Source organism: Cetorhinus maximus, chromosome 18 (genome assembly GCF_964194155.1).
Source record: "Cetorhinus maximus chromosome 18, sCetMax3.hap1.1, whole genome shotgun sequence".
In the NCBI taxonomy this organism is placed as follows: Eukaryota; Metazoa; Chordata; class Chondrichthyes; order Lamniformes; family Cetorhinidae; genus Cetorhinus; species Cetorhinus maximus.
This window is the reverse complement of record NC_135896.1, coordinates 41,038,580-41,060,214: the sequence shown is the minus strand read 5'-3', so window position 1 is coordinate 41,060,214 and position 21,635 is coordinate 41,038,580. Positions and strand designations below refer to the sequence as shown.

Sequence of the window (21,635 nt, the reverse complement as noted above, 5' to 3'; positions counted from 1 at the left end):
ACAGACAGGATGGACTCAGAGCTCAATTGCAGGTGATCACGCCCCGAGCATAGGGTACACTGGCAGAGAATGAATTTTCCAGACATAACTGAACAACAGTGTCTGAAGAGTCTCAGACTTTCATGTATTGTCATTGCTGACATCTGCAGCCTTTGGGGATAACATGTTAGCATGGATAGAGGATTGGTTGGCTAACAGCAAGCAGAGAGTAGGGATAAATGGGTCTTTTTCAGGTTAGCAAGCTGTTACTAGTGGAGTTCCACAGGAATCAATGTTGGGGCCTCAACTACATATAATCTATATGAATGAACTGGATGTAGGGACTGAACGTAAGGTAGCTAAATTTGCTGATGACATAAAGATAGGTAAGACAGTAAGTTGTCAAGAGGAGATAAAGAGTCTACAAAGACATGTAGATAGGTTAAGTAGTGGACAAAAAATTGGCAGATGGAGGATAATATGAGAAAGTGTGAACTTTTCCACTTAGGTAGAAGAATAGAAAAGCAGTGTATTATTTAAATGGAGAGAGATTGCAGAACTTGGTGGTGTAGAGGGATTTGGGTGTCCTGGTACATGAATCACCATAAGTTATTATGCAAGGTATAGCAAGTGATTAAGAAGGCAAATGGAATGCTGACATTTATTGCAGGGGGAATGAATTATAAAAGTAAGGAAGTTTTACTGCAGCAGTGAGACCACATCTGGAGTACTGTGTAAAAGTTTGTTCTCCTTATTTGCAAAAAAACATAGTTGCATTAGAAGCAGGTCAGAGAAGGTTCACTTGACTCATTCCTGGGTTGAGGGGTTTCCTTATGAAGAAAGCTTGAACAGGTTGGGTCTAAACCCATCGGAGATTAGAAGAATGAGCGGTGATCTTATTGAAACATATAAAATCCTGAGGGAGCTTGATAGGGTGGATACTGGGTCGAAGTTTCCTCTTGTGGGAGAGGCTAGAACTAGGGGACACAGTTTTAAAATAAGACGTCTCCCTTTTTTAAATGGAGATAAGGATTTTTTTTTCTCAAGAGAAAGGGTCATTATTCTGTGGAATTCTCTTCCCCAGAGAGCAGTGAAGATTGGGCCATTGAATTTATTCAAGGCTGAGTTAGATAGATGTTTGATAGACAAGGGAGGCAAGGGTTATGTGGTGGGGGTGGGGTGCAGACAGGAAGGTGGAGTTGAGACTACAATCAGATCAACCATGATCTTATCGAATGGCAGATCAGGTTCAAAGGGCCAAATGGCCTACTCCTGTTCCTATGTCTAATGTTCCCATGCTCCGATGATGTGCATTGCCTCTGGAAATGTTGACAGAACATATTACATTTTCTGCTGCTTCCAGAATAATCCTCTTGGTCAATGAGCCCTGAGATTCAGTATCTCTGTCCACTGACAAGAGCCTGGAGGGTCCTGCATCCTCTACTGGGGACTCTCCATTGCTGTCCCTGTCTTCAACATCTGCTTCTGCTCACTTGTGATGTGTGCCTTACCATCTGACAAACCAACTGCCTGCCTTGAAGGCCCCACTGAGGTGTGCGCATCTGAGCTGGTAGAGGGTGTGCATTGGTCATATATCAGTGCTTTTTCAGAGTACGCGACCTCATCTGAGGAAATCTTCATTCTCCTCCAGCACCAAGTCCTGAGTGACACTTGAAGGGCCTGTGGGAGATGAAAGACATGAATTAGAACTGACAAGGGGAAAAAGTTCAAAGTCATCATTGTGCAGGTGATCATATTTCAGTGGCTGCTGACATCTATTCAACATGAGTGATTGCTGTGTACCATGAGGCTGTGTGATAACTAATTCTGTCACCAGGTAGTTGAAAGACCCACATCTCTCCATTTCCAACGTCATGCAGGTACTCCGACAGTCTTCTGATTTCTAGTGCCTCTCCCAAGCAGTGGTCAGAATGGCAATAACTGGAGAGCAACCCCCCCGTTCTCTGCTTCTGCCTGGAGTTCTGCACTCTCTTTTCCTGCCAGAAGTGAAATCAGGGAATTATGAGTGTGAGAAATGAAATGTTTTGAGAGGATGCAAGGGCAGCATTTGAGGAGGGTGACTGTGAGGGGTGGATGTGTGAAGGCAATAAGATAAAGCTGAGTGTCATTGGCGGTTTTTGACATGGGGATGTGAGGAGAGGCCTCGAGAGAGAGAGGAATGAGTAGAGCTGCAAGGTGTAATGACCTGAGGAGTGCTGTGCAGGAGAAGGCTGGAGAGCGCAGAGTGAGTGTGTTTGCAGTTGAATGGAGCAAATCACTCACCTTTGGTTCTGTGATGAAGTCATTGAACCTCTGTCTGCACTGTATTCATGAACGAGGGACCCCACTCCTGCTGCTGACCTCCTCAGCCACTTACATCCACACCTGCCTTCTCCAGAGGTAGCCCTCTTGCAGCCTCCATTGCGTGTGTTTTCTCTAAATGGATTAATTATTGTCATGAAAATATAATAATTTTCATAATATTATTGTGATTTATTGTAAAAGTGGGTTAATAGTGGGGTTTGGATTAGTTTTTCTGTGTATATGTGTGTGGTATTTAATTGAATTGGAGACAGTTGATCTGGAGGCTTTGAATTATCAAAAAGAAGCTAGGTTTGAAATGCTAAATACGTAAACATGGCTAAAATTTTAGAATATGAGGTGTAAGGAACATTTGCATTTTTAGATAAATTAGGTTAGTTTGAATTTCAAAGAGATGGTAAGGTGTTACACCTAGCCAGAAGAAGCTAAGCCAAACAGTGTGTTTATTTTTTCCAAGGGTTACTGATAAAATTAGTACAATGAAAGCTTTATATTATGAGAAAAGTAAAGTTGCAAAAACATATGGGAAGAATGGAATTTGCATGAAAAAGGGAGAAACTTGTATAAAGGAGATGAAGCTATGTGTAACATGAGAAGGCATTCTAAGATCTAACACAAGTGTGAAGAGCCTCCAGCCTCTGTGCACTAAATTGATGTCTACAGCAACCGAAGCTGAGAAAACTCACTTTGAATTTGAAATATGCAGGGTACTGTGTGCTTTGCCTGGGTCTATTTAAATCTATTGTTTTTTATTGTTGCCTTAAAGGAGGTGTAATTGGGAGTCAGGTTAATTAGGGGTTTTAGGAGTTATTATGGTAGTAATTTGTAGGCTTATGCATGTGCTTGAAATCTTTTCTTTTGTTAATAAATGTTTAATTTAGTTTTCTAAAAACCTCTAAAGACACGGTAGTCTTATTACTTCTGAATTCAAGGCACGCATCTTGAAATAAGATACAAATTGCAAAACAGTTGTGATCGCGTGGTCAAGTTTCCCTCGTGGATTTTATCCATCTGGTACACTTCATCTGTCACTCATAACATTATAGAGCTGGCAGGATAAATAGAGAGTGGTTAACAATCAGGAGCAGATTGTCATCACATCCGCCCAATCGGATTGGTCGGGAAATTCCACTCCCGAGGCTAAGTTATGGAACCACAGCAAAGCCCGCTCCACTGACCTTCTGATTCCTGGCTGCTGTCGCTTTCCCCACTGCAAGAGCACTTAAATGTTAAAATTCTGCCCTTTATCTGATTTCCTTGTTGCTGCCATCAAGTTCTCTTTCATAGCCTGCCTCAAGAAATATTATTACTTACAATTTGGTTTGTGATGTCTCTCTATTTGAAGTTGTTGTCTTTCTCAATGAGGTTGTTTTCACACCTTTGCTTTATACTCTGTCTCTCCAGTTGCTGCAACCAAGCTTCTTTTTGTGGTCTGTTGTCACCATTGCCATCATGTCCTTTGGTGTTGTGTCTCTGGCTCTGATTGTAAGAAAGTTCTTTTTCATGACTTTTCTTTCCAAATGCAGTTGCTAACAAATATACTTTTATGATCTAATTCTGCCTCACTAGCTGTGGTTGCATTTTCCTTCTTTTGTGTGTCTCAGTTCTCCATCTCTTTATGGCCCTTTTGCCTACCGTGGTGAAACAACCACCATTACCCCTGATTTCTGGGCACAAAATTAGAGTTGGGAGCTGGGCAGGGGAGGGCAATTTATAAACCTGATCTCACAGGCCTGATCTCCCCAGAAGTGTGTCCCCACACCACACCTCCTCCCCACCTTGGACTTAACCTCCAGACCAGCTTTGACCACACAGAAACAACCCACTCATCCCAGCTGGTCCATGCTGGTGTTTATGCTCCACACAAGCCTCATTCCACCATCTCCATCTAATCCTAAGGAATGATCTTGATGTTAAAGTGAGCAACAAAGTCAAAATTTACACAAAGGAAAACATAGGCTTTTAGTGAACAGAAGGCTTTTGAGATGCTCACTGGCATGTAGACGAGGCCTTAGGCCCAATTTCCAATGGCCTCTGTCTACAGGACCAATTTCCCTATCCATTTACCTTGCTCTCTGGGCCGTTCTGCCTTTATCTCGTGGAAAGCATTTAACAGTATTTCAACAATACTTATGTTATAAATAAAATACAGAACATGTTGCATGAAATAAAGGGCAAGGAACTGAAATTACTTAAAGAGAGAATTCTGGACTATTTGAGATTTACTATTTTTAATATACCTTTTATTCAACTGTATTTTGTTGCTAAAATTAACAAAGACAGGAATTTTAGTACTTAAAAAAACTCCTAAGTCGAAATGCTGCTAAGTCATATGATACACCATCTTTTTATTTTTGAACAACACATCAGTCTGGATTTTGCTCTTCCTATTTCTGGCTGTTTGCTATTTGATTCGCCTGCTGACAACCATCATTTCTCCTGCTTTAAATATGGGCAGCAGACCTTGGTGTGGATGCCATTATTGTGACCACTATTGACAATGTTAGATGCTGAATTGTAAGAATAGGCTGCATTTGTTTTGTTAATTTCAAATAAGGGGGGCAAACTTGGGCTTCGTAATGCCACTAGTGTCAGCACTATGGAACCCCAGAGGCAAGCAAATGGAGCTGTTTGCATTTCTGCCTGCCTCCAGTGCAACCCATGTGGCTCTTGCGGTGCCTCACTTTTGGTGTTCAATTTCCCTTTTCAGAATTGTTGCAATAGAGTCCAACAGCTTCTTTCTGTGAATCAGTGCAGCTTCCCTTTAAGAGGAGTCTACTGCCTTTAAGAGCTGGAGGTTAGCTCGAACACATGCTCACACTCATATCCTTAGAGCAGAAGACTCCGCACGTTAAATCTGTTTCTCTCTCCACGGTTACTGCCAGACCTGCTGAATATCTGCAGCATTTTTTGTTTTTAGTTCCTATTTCCAGAATCTGCAGTTTTTTGCTCTTGTAATGATGTTATGGCATTGTCTTAAAATGGACAGTCCAAGAGTGATCTTCACTGTATTTGTCATAGGTCAAAATGGAACCCTTTCTCACAGCGGATGGATTTACAGATTGGCACAGGAAAATGTTGTCAACAGGGTTTTGCAAACTCTGAACATGGATAATAACAAGAACAAAAAAGGATTGTTCTTGGGATGTGGGTGACACTGGCAAAGTCTCACTTATTAGTCATCCCTACCTGTCATTAGAAGATGGTAGTGGACCTTTTCCTTGAATCACACCATGATGTTATGTAAGGAATGAAAGATTTTTTCCCAACATCAGTTAAGGAATAGTGAGATATGTCCAAATCAGGATGGTGTGTAGCTGGAAGTAGAACTTAGGGGTAATAGTGATTCCATGGCCCTGCTGCTCTTGTCCTTCTTGGTAGTTGAAATAACTTTGATGACTAGCTAAGAGTATTCTGTGGATCATATATATGGCAGCCATAGAGGGGTGAATGTTAAGTACAATGGCAGGGACACCCATTGAACAGACTGTTTGTATGATTTGGAGCTTCTTAAATGTGTTTGAGGCTACGCTCATCCAAGTGAGGTGTTGATTATTCCATCACATTCCCAACTTCAGCTTTGAAGATGGTGAAAAGACATTGAGGGATCAGGAAGTGAGCCATTCGCAATATAGTGCCCAGCCTCTGTCTGCTCTTGTAGACATCATGTTGATATGGCTGGTCCAATTAAGATTGTGGTCAGTGGTAATGCCCAGGATGTTCAAGTTGAGGAATTTGGCATTACTGGTGCCATTGAAGATCAAAGGGAAATGGTTTTGCCAATTCCTTTTGGTGATGAGCTTTTGTGGCATAATTGTTCCCTGAGGTTTATTGGCCCAAGCCCAGATATGTTCCAGCTCATGCTATAGGCTGACATTTACTGATTTATTATTGAAAGATTTGAGAATGGAGCTGAATACTGGAATCAACAATGAACAGCTGGACTTCTGACATTATGAAGAAAGGAAGAGTCATTAATGAAACAGCTAAAGATGGTTGGGGCTAAAGACGCTTCACCGAGGACTTCCTGTAGCACCATCCCGAGACTGAATTGATTCACAGCCATGTGTATGTCTTTGTGTGTCAGGTATAATCCTAAATATTAGAAGTTTCTTTTCCTTGACCTCCATTAACCTCACTTTTCCTCTGGTTTCCAGCCCTTTTCTGTCATGGTGAATTATATTCACCTCTATTTTTGCATTTAGCTCTTGTGTCCATGGTTGAATCAGGCTTTGATGAGGTCTGGAGCCAAGTGGTTCTGGCAGAAGCTGGACTGATCATCTGCTGGCAGGTTATTGGTGAGGATGTGTTACTTGATGGCACTATTGATCACTCCTTCCATCATTTTGCTGATCATTACAGGAATGCTGATGGAGTGTTAATTCACTGGTATAAAGGTTTTAAATCAGGAGTTATCCCAATTGCTCTTTCATGTAACAATATCTTCAAAATACTAGACCAAAATTTGATAAAAGGTTGTTTAAGTGTGGCTTAAGCAATATATTATAAAAAACTGTTTACTTTTTTTTATTCATTCACGGGATGTGAGCATCACTGGCTGGGCCAGCATTTATTGCCCATCCCTAGTTGCCCTTGAGAAGGCGGCTGGTGAGCTGCCTTCTTGAACTGCTGCAGTCCATGTGGTGTAGGTACACCCACAGTGCTGTTAGGAAGGGAGTTCCAGAATTTTGACCCAGCGACAGTGAAAGAACAGCAATATATTTCCAAGTCAGGATGGTGAGTGGCTTGGAGAGGAACTTCCAGGTGGTGATGTTCCCAACTATCTGTTACCCTTGTCTTTCTAGATGGTAGTGATTGTGGGTTTGTAAAGTGCTGTCTAAGGAGCCTTGGTGAATTCCTGCAGTGCATCTTGTAGATGGTACACACTGCTGCTACTGTGCATTGGTGGTGGAGGGAGTGAATGTTTGTGGATGTGGTGCCAATCAAGCGGGCTGCTTTGTCCTGAATGGTGTCAAGCTTCTTGAGTGTTGTTGGAGCTGCACTCATCCAGGCAAGTGGGGAATATTCCATCACACTCCTGACTTGTGCCTTGTAGATGCTAGACAAGCTTTGGGGAGTCTGGAGGTGAATTACTTGTTGCAGGATTCCTAGCCTCTGACTTGCTCTTGTAGCCATAGTATTTATGTGGCGAGTCCAATTCAGTTTTTGGTCAATGATAATCCCCAGGATGTTGATAGTGGGGGATTCAGTGATGGTAATGTCATTGAGCATCAAGGGGCGGTGGTTTGATTCTCCCTTGTTGGAGATGGTCATTGCCTGGCACTTGCGTGACGCGAATGTTACTTGCCACTTGTCAGCCCAAGCTTTCATTTTGTCCAGGTCTTGCTGCATTGGGAAATGGACTGCTTCAGTACCTGAGGAGTCGTGAATGGTGCTGAACATTGTGTAATCATCAGCGAACATCCCCACTTCTGACCTTATAATAGAAGGAAGATCATTGATGAAACAGCTGAAGGTGATTGGGCCAAGAACACTACTCTGAGGAATTCCTGCAATGATGTCCTGGAGCTGAGATGACTGACCTCCAACAATCACAATCATCTTCCTTTGTGCTAGATATGACTCCAACCAGCGGAGAGTTTCCCCCTGATTCCCATTGACTCCAGTTTTGCTAGGGCTCTTTGATGCCACACTCGGTCAAATGCTGTCTTGATGTCAAGGGCAGTCACTCTCACCTCACCTCAGGCGTTCAGCTCTTTTGTCCACGTTTGAACCAAGGCTGTAATGAGGTCAGGAGCTGAGTGGCCCCTTTCATTACTTTACTGATGAGCGAGGGCAGACTGATGGGGCGATTATTGGCCGGGTTGGATTTGTCCTGCTTTTTGTGTACAGGACATACTTGAGCAATTTTCCATATAGCCGGGTAGATGCCAGTGATGTAGCTGCACTGGAACAGCTTGCCTAGGGGCGCGGCAAGTCCTGGAGCACAAGTCTTCAGTACTATTGCCGGAATATTGTCATGGCCCATAGCCTTTGCACTATCCAGTGCCTTCAGCTGTTACTTGATGTCACGTGGAGTGAATCGAATTGGCTGCAGGCTGGCATCTGTGATGCTGGGAACCTCCAGAGGATGCCAAGATGGATAATTCACTTGGCACTTCTGGCTGAAGAGTATAGCAAATACTTCAGCCTTATCTTTTGCACTGATGTTCTGGGCTCCCCCATCATTGAGGATGGGGATACTTGTGGAGCCTCCACCTCCAGTGAGTTGCTTAATTATCCACCACCATTCAAGACTGGATGTGGCAGGACTGCAGAGCTTAGATCTGATCCTCTGGTTGTGGGATCGCTTAGCTCTGTCTATCACTTGCTGCTTATGCTGTTTGGCACGCAGGTAGCCAAGTTACAGCTTCACCAGGTTGACCCCTCATTTTTAGGTATTTCTGGTGCTCCTCCTGGTATGCCCTCCTGCACTCTTCATTGAACCAGGGTTGATCCCCTGGCTTGATGGTAATGGTAGAGTGGGGGATATGCCAGGCCATGAGGTTACAGATTGTGTTCAAGTATAATTCTGCTGCTGCTGATAGCCCACAGCACCTCATGGATGCCCAGTCTTGAGTTGCTAGATCTGTTCGAAATCTATCCCGTTTAGCATGGTGGTCGTGCCACACAACATGATAGATGGTATCCTCAATGTGAAGGCGGGACTTCATCTCCACAAGGACTGTGCGGTGGTCACTCCTTCTGATACTGTCATGGACAGATGCATCTGCGGCAGGCAGGTTGGTGAGGATGAGGTCAAGTATGTTTTTCCATCTTGTTGGTTCCCTCACCACCTGCCGCAGACCCAGTCTAGCAGCTATGTCCTTTAGGACTCAGCCAGCTCAGAGGGTGGTGGTGCTACTGAGCCACTCTTGGTGATGGACATTGAAATCCTCCACCCAGAGTACATTCTGTGCTCTTGCCACCCTCAGTGCTTCCTCCAAGTGATGTTCAACATGATGCAGCACTGATTCATCAGCTGAGGTAGGGTGGTACTTGGTTATCAGCAGCAGGTTTCCTTGCCCATGTTTGACCTGACGCCACGAGACTTCATGGGGTCTGGGGTCAATGTTGAGGACTCCCAGGCAACTCCCTCCCAACCATATGCCACGGTGCCACCACCTCTGCTGGGTCTGTACTGCCGGTGGGACAGGACATACCCAGGGATGGTGATGGTGGTGTCTGGGACATTGTCTGTAAGGTATGATTCCGTGAGGTTGACTATGTTAGGCTGTTGCTTGACTAGTCTGTGGGACAGCTCTCTTAATTTTGGCACAAGCCCCCAGATGTTAGTAAGGAGGACTTTGCAGGGTCAACAGGGCTGAATTTGCCATTGTCGTTTCCAGTGCCTAGGTTGATTTCAACAGACTCAATATATACATTAATTTATTTTACTAATATACCTATTTACTATTTTACTCAATAGTAACCTTGACTTTACATGAAACATAGCACTGTATAATGATCAAATGAACTGCTCTCCCCAGTTTATTATTTTATAAATAAGGTCAATGCCAACAATATTTGAGTTAATACCGAGTAAAGGGGATTTGCCTTCAATTTAGGAATTAGCAAGCCAATTTCTCAGAGGAGCTTTATGTAAATTGCCATTTAGTTAAATGAATTACTAATTTCTTCCCTTCATGCATGAAAAATTCATCTAGCGATATTGTTAATGGTTCTGTCTCTTCAGGTGTTGTCCCTCTCTGCTTTAAATCTGCTGTCATCCCCCCTCACCTCAAAAAAACATTCCTTGACCCCGCTGTCCTTGCAAGCAACTATCCCATCTCCAACCTCCCTTTTCTCTCTGGAGTCCTTGAATATGCTATCATCTCCCAAATCCACTTATCTTCCCCAGAACTCCATGTTTGTATCTCTGCAATCAGGTTTCTGCTCCTGCCACACTACTGAAACAGCTCTTATCAAAGCCACATATGAAGTGACTGTGACAAAGGTAAAAAATCCTTCCTTGTGCTTCTCGAACCATCTTCAGCCTTTGACATGCCTGACCACAGCATCCTCTTCCAATGCCTCCCACTGTCATCCAGCTGGATGGGACTTTTCTTTCTTTATCTTTCTAATTGTATCATGAATGTCACTTGCAATGTTTTCTCTTCCTGCACCTGCACCATTATCCCTGGTGTCCCCCAGAAATCTATCCTTGGCCCCCTCCTATTTCTCATCTACATGCTGCCCCTTGGCAACGTCATCTGAAAGCACAGTTTTAGTTTTCACAGTCAACTGACAACACCCAGCTCGACTTCACCACCACCTCTTTTGACTCCTTCCCTGTTGCTGAATTATCAGGCTGCTTATCCAACATCCAATACTGGACAAGCAGAAACTTCCTTCAATTCAATAGTGGGATGGCTGGAGCCATTGTTTTCTTCCCCACTCCAAAATCTCTTACCTAGTCACCCACGCCATCTCTCTTTCTGACAATAGTCTGAAATTAAACCAGCCAGTTCACAGCCTTGGTGTCAGATTCGGAGATGAGCTTCTGATCACATATCTATGCCAATGCTAAGACTGCCCATTTTCGCCTCCAAAACACTGCCTGACTGGCCGACTCAGCTTATCTTCAGCTGAAACACTCATTCATGCTCTTGTCCCTTTTAGAGTTAACTCTCTTCCTAACAGCACTGTGAGTGTACCTACACAACATGGACTGCAGCAATTCAAGAAGGTGGCTCACTACACCTTCTCAAGGACAATGGAAGGGCAACAAATGCTGGCCTTGCCAGTGGCATCCACATCCCATGAAAGAATAGTAAAAATGACCATTCCAATGCTTTCCTGGCTGGTGTCCCACATTCTACCCTCTGTAAACTCGAGGTCATCCAAAACTTTGCTGCCGTGTCTTAACTCACACCAAGCTCCATTCACCCATCATCCCAGTACTCATCGACCTACATTGGCTTCCAATCAAACAACATTTTAATATTAAAATGATCAACTTTGCTTTCAAATTCCCCCATGATCTCACCTCTCCCTACCTCTGTTATCTCCTCCAGCCTCACAGCCATCCAGGATATCTGTGCTCATCTAATTCTGGCTTCTTGCGCATTCCTGATTTTAATCGCTCCAGCATTGGCAGCTATGACTTCAACTAGACCCTAAGCTTTGGGCTACCTTACCTACACCACTGTGCCTCTTTACCTTGCTCTCCTCCTTTTAAGATTCTTTCACCAATCCTTTGGCCACTTGACACACCATCTCCATAATATAAAAGCAGATGCTGGAAATCTGAAACAAAAACAGAAAATGCTGGAAAAACTCAGCAGGTCTAACAGCGTCTGTGGAGAGATAAAAAACAGAGTTAACGTTTCGAGTCTGAACAAGAGTCATAAGGACTGGAAATGTTAACTCTTTTTTTTCTCTCCGCAGATGCTGTTAGACCTGCTGAGTTTTTCCAGCATTTTCTGTTTTTGTTACACCATCTCCTTATGTGGTTCATGTCACATTTTGGCTAATGTTCCTGTGTAGCTACTTAGGGCATTTAAAGGCATGTTAAAGGTACTATATAAATATAAGTTGTCATTCAATATAAAACGATAATCAGGAGCTTAAAAACCAACCCCAACATTCCTAGATTAAAGAAATGTAAATTCTACATCACCATTCTCTTCAGTTTTACAATTTATGAGCAAAGAGTTGTTGAATAGCAGTTTAAACTAAAACTTTTGATATCTGCTTACAAAGGAAGGAGTTGAGATAATGGCCTGAATCTTCCGAGGGGCAGAAATCACTGTCGGGATTGCGGCTCTGCTCCTACTTTTCTGCACCATGCTGGAGCTGCTACACATTATGGCCAGGACTTCTGAACCCGGCTTCTTCAGAAATGCAGAATGTATCTTCAATCCAACTGCTTCTAAAAAATAGTTGAGAGGAAGAAAAGCCACACCCCTTTTTTACAGCACTCGCTGCTGTATTCTGGTAAGTGTTCACTAACACACTAAAAAGTAGGACATTTAAGCAGCTTTTAAGTGCGTTGGTGTGTGAGTGTATGAATGAATGGGTGAATGTGCAGGTGGTTAAGGGGATAGGCTGGGTGAGGTAAGCGGGTAAGGGGGTAGGGTGGGTGAGGTAAGTGGGTAAGGGAATAGGGTGGGTGAGACAAAGTGGGTGAAGTAAGAGGGTAAGAGGGTAGGATGGCAACCGGGTAGAATGGTGAGGTCAGGTCAGGTTGGGTCAGGGGGAATTGGGGGGGTGTTCCGAGAGGGGGTAGTCAGGGGGTTGAGGGGGGTGTCGGGAGGGGTGGGTCAGTTGTATAGTTACCAAGGAGTTAGACTAGGATTTTTCTGTCTAACATTTCCTGGGTACCTATTCAAGTAATTAAGTCTAAGTTTGAGACTTTTTCAGAAGGCCCTGGGAAGCAGGAGACTTGCACATCAGAAGTTCAAACTTCCCAGGATTTTCCCACAGGGTCAGTCACAAGGTGTATCTTGGGTGGTATGTCTGGTCTCCGACGATCCGGAGAACGGAAGATCTGGGCCATTACTGCAGTTGGAAAATCCCACGTAGCCATTGCCTGAGTTTCCCACATAATGTCTCAATTGGGAAATGTTCCACACCAATAATACAAAGTCAAAAATCACCCCTCACATTTTGACAAAAAAAAGCTTCAATCTTAGCATTTGAAAACAATGAAATTGAAATCAAGATGAACGTCTGAAAATATGATGGACAATCTTGTTGTAACCTTTCTTCTCACGCATGAACCTGTTACTGGAAATGCTTATTGGTTTTAGCTGTAGGAAAGAGAAACAAAGAGAAGGATGTCAAGATTCAGATACAAAAAAATCAACAACAACTTGAATTGATAGTGCAAAATTCCAAGGCACTTTTCGCTCGAGCATGAGCAAACAAAATGTGACAGAGAAAGCAATATTAGGCCAGATGACCAAAAACTTGGTCAAAGAGGTAGAGTCTGGGAAGAGCGTCCTGCAGTCAGCATCACGGTGAAGCAGCCTGGGAAGAGCATCCTGCCGTCAGCATCATGGTGAAGCAGCCTGGGAAGAGCATCCTGCCATCAGCATCATGGTGAAGCAGCCTGGGAAGAGCATCCTGCCGTCAGCATCGCGGTGAAGCAGCCTGGGAAGAGTGTCCTGTAGTCAGCATCACAGTGAAACAGCCCGGGAAGAGCGTCCTGCAGTCAGCATCGCGGTGAAGCAATCTGGGAAGAGCGTCCTGCAGTCAGCATCACGGTGAAGCAGTCTGGGAAGAGTGTCCTGCAGTCAGTTCTTGTTGAAAATAACAGGAGTGACATCACAAGACAGTGCAAGAGAGCAGCGGAGAGATCAGAACCAGCGCGAGTGCAGGGAAGCTTCAAAAAGTGATGTCAGCACAAAGTTGAGAGCTGATTGGTGAGTTCTGGGTAAGTGTTTCTCTCCAGTTTATTCTCCAGTTTTTCTCCAGTTTAAAATAGATTAAGCTAAGGAAAGGTAAGAGTTCTAGTTTTTATTTAAAGTACGTAAATAATTTAACATTTCTTCACTGTATTTAACTTAAAGTAAGGGTTTTTTTTCAACAAGTGGCATGGAAGGGCACCTCAGTCCCATGCTATGTACCGCCTGCAACATGTAGGAAGTCCTAGGCACTCCTTGTGCTCTGACCGACCACGTGTGCAGGAAGTGCCATCAGCTGCATCTACTTGAGCTCCGAGTTTTGGAGCTTGAGCAGCAGCTGGAGGCACTGAGGTGCATCTGTTAGGCTGAGACCTTTGTGGATAGCACATTTTTAGATATGGTCACCCCACAGCTTACAGAAGTGTAGACAGAGAGGAAATGGTTGACCTTCAGTCAGAAGAAAGGTATCAGGCAGGTAGTCAGGAAATCCCCAGGGTGCATCTCACTCAAGAACTGTTTATCTGTGTTGGAAAACAGTGAGGTTCCCCTGGGGAGTGCAGCCACGCTCATGGTACTGTGAGTGGCTCAACTGCACGGGGGGGAGGAAATGGAGGGGAAGAGCAATAGTGGTAGGAGACTCGATAGTAAGGGGAACAGACAGGTGTTTCTGCGGCAGTAGACGTGACTCCAGGATGGTATGTTGCCCCCCTGGTGCCAGGGTCAAGGATGTCACGGAATGGCTGCAGGGCATTCTAAAGGGAGAGGGCAAACAGACAGAGATCATGGTATATATTGGTACCAACGGCATGGGCAGAAAGAGGGATGAGGTCCTGCAAGCAGAATTTAGGGAGCTAGAAAGCAGATTAAAAAAACAGGACCTCAAAGGTAGTGATCTCTGGATCACTTCCTGTGTCACGCGCTAGTGTGTATAGAAATAAGAGGTTAGTCCAGATGAATGCATGGCTGGAGAGATAGTTCAGGAGGGAGGGCTTTAGATTTCTGGGACATTAGGACCATTTCTGGGGGTATTGGGACCTGCACAAGGCGGACGGGTTACACCTGAGCCAGAATGGGACCAACATCCTTGCGGGGAGGTTTGCTAGTGCTGTTGGGAAGAGTTTAAACTAACTTGGCAGGGGGATGGGATACTGAGAGGAGGTTCAGCAGAGGGAGATGGACAGCCAAAATTAGAAGAGAGAGCAAGTGAGTCTGGAAGGCATAAAAATTATGGGAGTTTGGTAAGGTTGGATGGTATTTATTTTAATGCAAGGAGTCTGACAAATAAGGCAGATGAGTTGAGGGCACAAATTAACACATGGAAGGATGATATCATTGCTGTCACAGAGACATGGTTAAGAGAGGGGCAGGATTGGCAGCTCAATATTCCAGGATATAGGGTCTTCAGGCAAGACAGGGAAGGAGGTAAAAGAGGAGGGGATATTGCAATATTGATCAAGGAATCAATTACAGCAGTAAGTAGGGATGACATCTTAGAAGGCTCCTCAAATGAAGCCATATGGGTAGAACTGAAAGACAAAAAAGGAGCTATCACATTGCTGGGAGTGTTCTATAGGCCCCAAACAGTTACAGAGAAATAGAAGAGCAGATATGTAGGCAAATTTCAGAGGTGTAAAAATAATAGGGTAGTAATAGTGGGGGATTTCAACTACCCCAGCATTAATTGGGTTAATCATAGTGTGATAGGTTTAGAGGGAGCAGAATTCTTAAAATGCATCCAAGAAAGTTTTTTAAGCCAGTACGTAGAAGGTCCTACAAGAGAGGGGGAGGGGGCAGTCCTGGACTTAATTTTAGGGAATGAAGTCAGGCAAGTGGTAGAGTTATCAGTGGGGGAGAATTTTGCAGATAGTGATCATGACTCCGTTAGATTCAAGGTTGTTATGAAAAAGGACAAGGATGGGCCAGAAATTAGCGTTCTAAATTGGGGAAAGGCCAATTTTAATAGGATCAGATATTATTTGGCTAGAGTGGACTGGGAGCAGCTAGTTTTAGGTGAAGCTGTGTCAGAGCAGTGGGACTCATTCAAGAAGGAAATAGGGAGAGTACAGGACCAACATATTCCAGTAAATACAAAGGGTGGGACCAACAAACCCAGGGATCCCTGCATGTCGAGGGACATACAGGATTGGATAAAGAGAAAAAGGGAAGCTTATGGCAGATACCAAGGGCTCAAAACAGCAGAAGCCCTAGAGGAGTATAGAGGCTGTTCAAATGCTTTTTCCTATTTTCCAATGGTGAAATAATTAAAATAGGGGATACACAAGAGGCCAGAATTGGAGAAACACAGAGATCATGAAGGTTTATAGGGCTGGAAAAGGTTGTTGAGACAGAAAGGTACAAGCCCAGGAGGAATCTGAAAACAAGGACGAGAATTTCAAATTTAAAGTAGTGCTGGACCAGCAGCCAATGTAGGTCAGTGAACACAGGGGCGATGGATGAAAAGGACATGGTGCAAGTTTTGGAAGGTGTTCAAGTTTCCAAAGGGTACATTGGAATAGTTGTGTCTAGAGGTAACAAAGATGTGGATGAGGATTTCAGCAGCAGATTATATCAATTACTAATTAAATCAACAAGAATGAATTATATTAATATGAGGGAACCTGATGTCTCAATTATTTCAATGTCCAACAAATGAAGAACAATGGGAAATGAAAATCTAGGTGACAGTGGATCAGAGAAATAAGAAAATGATCGGCTTGCTTAAATTTCCACAGAGAAAACATTGTGCTTTATTGTTTTCTTTCTTGGTCCAGGTGCACAACTATTTTATATTTTTTAGTCCAAGCTGAAGGCGAAGACTTACATTGCAGGGCATAACAAAGGTTGTAAAGGTTGGAAGAAAAAGTGAGCTCAATAGGAATGTAGTGAAAAAGCAACTCTGAACATGAGTTTTTCAAAGCCTGTTGATAATAAAATGAAGGGAAAACTCACAACGGTGATGAGGTCTATAGCTTTGCAGTCTTGGCAATGAATGAAGTAGCAGTCTATGTGATAACCAAGTGAGAATACAGAGAGGAAAAAGATTCTGAGAAGTCTAGAGGAACAAAGGAACCTTGGAATGTTTGCCACAGATCCCAGAAGGCATGAGGACACGTAGATAGGTAGCCAGGAAGGTTATGCTAGAACTGTATAGAACACAAGCTAGACCACAGCTAGAGTACTTTATAGTTCTAGTCAATGCATGAAATGAAATATGTAGTTGTATTGGAGAGGGTACAGAGGAGATTTATGAGGATATTACCAGGAATGGAGAATTTTAGCTATGAGGAAAGATTGGGTAGAAAGGGTGTTTTCTTTGGAAAAGAGGGGACTGAAGGAGATTATAGTGAAGTAAAGTGTATAAAATTATATGGGATGTAGATAGAGGGGATATGGAGGATCTAAGCAGAAGGTCAACAACAGAGGGCATAGACTTAAAGTAATTGGTAGAAGGAGTAGAGGGGAGTTGAGGAGCATTTTTTTCACCTAGAAGGTGGTGAGAATCTGGAACTCATTACCTAAAGAGGTGGTAGAGGCCAAATCTCTTATCGCAATTTAAAAACTACTTGGATGTGCACTTGAGGTGCTGCAACCTGCTGGGCTACAGAATAGCTGGAAGATGGGATTAGGCTGGATAACTATCGGCCAGCATGGACACAACGCGCCATAAGTGTTTTTATGGTTCAATATAGGAATATATCCAGGCAGCTTAGGAGTAAATACAGAGGTAAATTCAAAGAAGCACTAATCACAGTCATACCCACCAAGTAATGAAAGACAGAACATTTGCAGTAGACAGTGAATTTGCAACAGCTCTGCCAATTTTCTGCTGTACATGTACATGTAGCATGAAGGACAAAATCATCCATAATTTGGCATAAACTGGTACGGTAATGATGGCTTATATGTCACAATGAAGGAGTAGGGGATCCTTTCTTGACATTGCAATTAAGGTGCACTGTTGGAACAGAGTATGAGATGTTTACTTCAAGTGGGATTTTCTGGTCCTGTCTGCTGCAGGACTAGAAATTTCCGCCCGCAGTCAACGGACCTTTTGCTGGATTGTCAAATTTCCTGTCCCACCTGTGGCGGGCGGGACCAGAAAATCCTGCCCTTTGTTTTAGGCTGGGCAGTGCTTAATGTTCCAAAGATGGAACGTCATAAACACCAAAATGTATTAAAATCTGTTTTTAAACATTGTAAATTTTAATTGAATTTATTTCTGCCAGTGAAGGGAATGGTTTCTGTTGCTAGTAATTCCCCAGCGATCAGTTGCTTCATTTTAGATCCCCAATGATAAACAAGACATTAACATATTTGACTATCCACCTAACACTGATTTTGTATTTGCTGTGGATACAAGCAGTCAAGAAGTCAACAAAAATCAACACATAGGTCTGGGTTTAAAATAATGAAATTTTGTGTAAACTAGGAATTCTTTTCAAACCACGGTCAGAGTTAAAAACTCTGCGGAAGGGTCATGAGGACTCGAAACGTCAACTCTTTTCTTCTCCGCCAATGCTGCCAGACCTGCTGAGTTTTTCCAGGTAATTCTGTTTTTGTCACGATCAGAGTTATTCCTTGTCTGATTTCAGGATTCCAGTCATATATGAGAACAGTGGGGAATTTTAAAAATAAAATAATAAAATATAATCATTTGTGTGTAATTACTATCAGCCATCAATGATATGGAAAAATGTGAGTTGTTGGGAGATGGGTTGATAATTCCCTACTCCATTCTGAATACCTTACCCTGCACTTTCAATGGCGACACCTTGATACAAGTGGCTCAATCAGTTTATTTGGCGATGACTGTTATTGCTAAGTAAAATGCTCCAATTTAAGAGATGGATCTACTGTTGGAAGAGCATCTAATCCAATGCCTCTTATTTTGCAGTGATTTTTTTTCTTCTGTGTTTTGCAATAAGCATAAAAGGATGCTCACAAGTTTTGTTCTTACATCTTTCTGCATCAAAGAAATGAAAGCCGTTTCCTTGGGTTAGATCAAAATTATATTTAAATATAATTTTTCTTAAGGGAATACACTCTATTTATGTACTATAAAGTTTTCATTGTACTCTTCTTACAATTGGAACCTCAGTGCATTTCTTGTTAAATCAAGATTCTGTCTTGTTCAGACAAGACACTGTGTAGTGTAAATGACGCAGACAGGAAAGCTCAATATTCTGCAAGCTTTTTGATGTTTTCGTTCCTTTCACCTCCTCTAAGCAGTTGAAACCATCTTTATGTCACTTGTCAATCAGGAAATACATTATGGATTTGGAGATTGTTTATTACCTGAGGGAACTGAAATCACTTTTGCAAGAGATGGAAATATCCATGCATGGCTAGGGTACAAAATGCTTTTATAAAGCTTTTGAAACTCCAGGCAACTGAAGCTGCACCATTTTAGAAGCCAGTCAACTAAAAAGGGGCAAGGAACTGTTTTATCTCAGAGAATCAGGTGGTTGGAGTGCATTTTTGCAGGAAAGGCATTTGTGCTAAAAGTGTGGATTTATGTAAAGCCAGGTTAGAACACATTAGAGCTTATGAGATGTCCTACCTTGTAGAAAAAGGTTATGAAATATACTTTTTAAAAGTGGAATTGAAAGCCGTCATCTGGTTCAAAGATGCAAGTAGTGAAGATCCTTATATATTATGAGGCAAATATGATTCTTGCTAATAGAAGCTTTTTGCAAGATTGAAATTATAAAATATCTTTGCAAACTGCTATCATGTAACAATAATTTGTATCAAGTCATGATGTTTCCTACCTAAAACATGGAAATCACATCCCTTCTGCTGTGTGCCAAACATTCAACCCACAATAATATGTGAGCATGCCTAGTATACACCTCTTCTGTTAAATAGACATCAATCTATTTACTCCCAGTAACCAATAGTACAGTAAACAAAATTATTGAAATATTTTTGTCACTGTTACTCTTAATCAATAAATAATAGTGGAATTTACATGCACTGCAGATATCCTCAATCTTTCTCCAATTATGCAGTCTAACAGGGAAAACAACATTGATAAATACTACAGGAAGCAGGAGCTATATATGGTCAGAACATATTATGCAATTTCATACGATCTCTGGTCTTACAGAATACACCTCCTTACCTTTCCATAGTTCACCATTACCACCTGTTATTTTGTAGAATGCATACATAAAACTTACTTCTTTAACTCACCAATTCCTTAAAGATAATGGCTATTATGTTCTTTTGAACAGACAACATAACATTAGCAGAAGGATTATAAATGGGTGGAGAAACAGAATTAATATATAATAAAACACAATAAATATTGAAAAATAGCATTCTCATTGTTAAAGTTTTAATTTACTGGTATTTTGTGGGAGGATTTTGAAAGTGAAGTGAGATTAGGTACTTTGTACATAGGTTAAAATGAGACAAATATACTCCTTTCCAAATGTCACTTCTGATCATCATGGGAACAAATTATGACTTCAAAATCTGCAAGTCATTGACAGTAATCATCTAAATTTCTGATTTGCACTGCTTATAGGTGAGGCTCCCTGAAGATTCATAAAAGACCCCCAGCCATGTTTCATTGGTATTGTAATACTACATCAGTATACACAATTGTTCTAATCCCTTTCTTGGTAATTGGGCTCAGCCTCAGTTCATGACAATAATAATTGTTTTTATATAATGTTTTCAATATAGCAGAACATTCCCAAGATGTTGCATAATTAGCAGGGGGCTGGACCAAGCTATAGTAGTAGGATGTTACAAGAGGCTAAAAGTGCTATTTTAGGTATGATTTTGAAGTTAGGCAAGAATGTTTCTAAGGTAAAAGGTCTACATGGTCAGGAGGTTAGGTAGGTGAAGGCTTTGGCAATGAGGGCAGAGTGAAAAGTGGAGAAACAGGAGGCAGATCAGCATTCAAAAAGCAGAGAGTGCAGCCATGAGGGCATCAAGGCTATGGAAGGATATGAAGGCAAAGATTTGAATCTGATGAGTGGGAGTTATTGGAGGAACAAGTTATTAGGTGAGTGGGATTTTGGGTGGGATTGGATGAAGCAGTGACATTCTGGATGAGTTGGTAGGTTCAGCTCAAACACCAACAGGAAAGGCACTAGAATAGTTGAGTCTGGAGGTGATAAAGGGTCAGTTGACAGTTTCAGCAGCAGTGGAAATGTGGTAGGTGGAGATATGGATGATGCTTTGGAGATGGAAGCAGGGAGACTTGTTGATAGAATTATATTTTTAAAATCTTAAAAGGGATTGCAGTTTCCTGTAACACTGAAATTGAAACTTTCATTAAGCAGCCAAGTTCAGGGATACCCAACATAGTAGTAATTATGGATTTATTTGTAATGTTCCATTACCCTCTCCTCCAAATGTCTTCACCACTGCAATACCTCTCTCCACCCACCACGCCTCTCCAGCCAAAATGACTGAAGTAAAGCGCACCAGATACAGGAGCCTGCTGCTACCTTATCTTATCCTCCTGGCCATTCTTCATGTGGAAGACTGAGCATTGAAATGTCTGCAGACCCAGTCAAGAGACTCATCAGATCCAAGCTCCACACTGTCTCCCATTTTCACATCCACATCCCTGGTCTCCATCACTTTTGTGTTACATGGAATATCCTGGAGATCCTCTGAGGGTTTGCAGCAGTGACACTCCGACTGGCAAAGTCATGCAAATGAGATGAAAGGTGCAACTGTCTGGTCTGCCTGACTTTCCTCTCATTGGGACTACGTAGTTGCTCATCTAGAGAAAATTCAAAGACATGAGGGGAACAGACAGCACGAAGATTGATCTATAATAAAAGTAAATTTCTTTACCTCTACCAAACAACATTTTGAGGTGCAGAAACAAAATACTACAGATGCTGAAAATCTGAAATAAAAACAGAAAATGCTGGAAATACTCAGCAGGTCAGGCAGCATCTGTGGAGAAACAGAGTTAATGGACTGGATTTTGAAAGCATGGTGGAGCAAGGCTCA

At 42.4% G+C, this 21,635-nt stretch overlaps 1 long non-coding RNA gene across 2 annotated transcripts in view; it reads left to right on the top strand.

The window, feature by feature from the left end:
* The first annotated feature begins 1,920 nt into the window (after nt 1–1,920).
* The window catches only part of LOC144693477 (uncharacterized), a 33,950-nt gene continuing 14,235 nt past the window's right edge, over nt 1,921–21,635 (top strand). The window contains exons 1-2 of one of the 2 annotated variants that reach the window (XR_013579545.1): nt 1,921–2,007; nt 12,007–12,240. This is a non-coding gene — a long non-coding RNA (uncharacterized LOC144693477). Of the gene's footprint in view, nt 2,008–6,312; nt 6,389–12,006; nt 12,241–21,635 lie in introns of those variants that run through there. The other variant, XR_013579546.1, reaches the window with a different exon arrangement.